Raw genomic sequence first — 2634 nt, forward strand, 5'->3', positions numbered from 1 at the left:
TGATCTCTCTCTGTCCAATAAATAAATAAAATCTTTAAAAAAAAAAGATCTAGTGGCAGAAAAAATAATCCTACAATAACTTCTATGAGAATAAAGTTACAAAAAAGGTAAGACTGTTTTACCTACCAGAAATTATTTGAACATCAATCCTTTGAATAATAATGCCAAACAATCTCTAGAAGGTAATTTTTGTCCCACATTTATAAAGACACTATTCCTGCCCTCAATGAATGTATGGTTTTATGAGGTGGTTATCTACAAGAAATAATTTTGCTATGATTTAGTAAACTCTATAATAGGGCTACCTGGCTTTGATATAAAGACTAATTTTAATGCAATATTTATTATAAAAAGATACCACCACAATGGCATTTCTGTTAGGTTTAATCTTTACTGATTCTCTTTTGCAGACTGTTTCCCAAATATTTAAAAATATTTTACAGAAAGATTTCAGTTTTAACTCTTTTTTCAGCAATCAATTCTCTCCTGTCTCATATGAGTGGAACATCTTTATTTAAAATTATATTGAGATAAAATGGAATGTTAACTTGTAACTCAGAATCTGATATGCCTGGTCTCTTTTTAATACTATGTCTAATTATTTTCAAGTGTTTTTAGACTGTTAAAATGGAATCTGTCCATTCTGGCATGAATCCTGGTTCATCTAAGGTGTGCCAAGCAGGAGTGTGCTGGTCAAAATGCACTCTGGCATGTGGCCCTGTCAAATCAGATTTTCCTACAATTTTCAGTGAAAAGCAATAAAGAGGAAAGAAATTCTTCTTGAAATCAGTTATCTTGAATATCACATAATATTCTCATGATTTATTCAAATATTCTAATTGATTTGATTGAATTGGATTGGATTGGATTTTGGACTCCTTTTTGTTCTTCTATTTTCTTTATTGTCATTGAAATGTATTCATTCTCTTAATCTATATTTTTATGGATTAAACATTGTTCACCAATTTGGAAAACAGAACCTAAAATTCAGTAGTCTTGATCAATTAGCTCAGATTGTTCAGATTCCAAATAAAGAGCATGAAAATAGATATTCTACAGGAGTTGGGGGAATATGTGAGGCACAGGTGACAATGTTCTGCAGTAGATTTTCTAATTCCCTGCTTCCTGACGATAGCACATAGTCCTTTAGCTGGTGGGAATGTTGATGGCAGACATATCTCCGTTGACCATTCTCTTCGAACAGTCTTGCTTGAAAGGCATCAACCTCCTCAAAGGGATGGGTGTCTTCACAGGACAGCCTGAAGCCAGTGACTGGTCCATTGGGCAGAGGTAGCTCCTATTCAGAACAACTGTAAAGGTCCACCCATGCTTCAGAGCTCCCCATGGATGAACTGAGGGCATTCAGACTGCATCACAATTCAAGTCCATCCTCTGTCTGATCCTGCTTCCCTCCCTTCCGTTCTCCCAATGTTAATCTCTGGACTGCAACATAAAATTCCTTCAGCTTGCTAACCTCCTTCTCAAAGTCTGTTTATGGGGAAATGCTGAGATGAGCCCTGCCCAGCAAACTGTAAGAGACGATCAATAGGCTTCAATCTTATCTGTAAAAAATGAATTTACAGGGCGCCTGAGTGGCTCAGTGGGTTAAGCCTCTGCCTTCAGCTCAGGTCACGATCTCAGGGTCCTGGGATTGAGCCCCACATTGGGCTCTCTGCTCAGCGGGGAGCCTGCTTCCCCCTCTCTCTCTGCCTGCTGCTCTGTCTACTTGTGATCTCTCTCTCTCTCTCTGTGTGTCAAATAAATAAAATCTTTAAAAAAAATGAATTTACTCTGTGACCGAATGTCTTGGTGAGGAAGCCGGCACTATTCTCTGCCAAAATTTTAACATAATCTAGTATTTACATAAGCATGTGAAGAAAGTTGGTTTTTCTCTGAACTTACAGATTTTACTTCATCAAATGATACAAGAGGGATTTACTTAGCAACTTTTGCTTAAAATGACAATATAAGAGAAAAGTGACATTCATTTAAGAGAACAGCAGCCTTCTGGAGAAGACTAGTAGAATTAAGGGATCCTGTAATAAGATCACTGCAGATCTACAGAATGATCCATTCTTAAACTGGGCAAAGCTATCACATTGTCTATGCTTCTTTCTTCTCCCCTTTAAAATATGATTCTTATCTTCTTATGTGTCTCCTCTATATTTAGTTAATAAAAAGGAGAAGGAAAGTTAGAACTGAACCAGAGTTCACAAAGATTTAGAAAGGAAGTTACTTTTAGGTTATCTTATTTAGGTCCCCTATTTTAAAAATGAAGGATTTGAAAAACAGTATAGTTAAGTTTTAGGGAAGATACTAGAAGTTGTTTGTGTGCGTGCGTGTGTGTGTGTGTGTGTGTGTTTAACATTTTGTTACATTTTCACCAAAGTTTTTGTATAGCAAATGCTCATATTGTAAAACCGCTCTTGCTTATTATATCTTGAGTTTGGTGTGAATAGATACAAATAAGCAATTATGTCGCAGTTTGATAAATTCTTTAAGAGAAGTCAGTTCGAGTGTGGTTTTATAGTCATAACCAAAATCTAGAAAAAATTATATATGCACATATATGTGTGTGTGTTGTTACTGTGTGTTTTATTTTCAGCTTTAAATCCTAACACTTTCATGATTTTA

The sequence above is a fragment of the Enhydra lutris genome, unplaced genomic scaffold (assembly GCF_002288905.1).
Source record: "Enhydra lutris kenyoni isolate GAN:26980312 unplaced genomic scaffold, ASM228890v2 scaffoldscaffold15, whole genome shotgun sequence".
Lineage (NCBI taxonomy): Eukaryota > Metazoa > Chordata > Mammalia > Carnivora > Mustelidae > Enhydra > Enhydra lutris.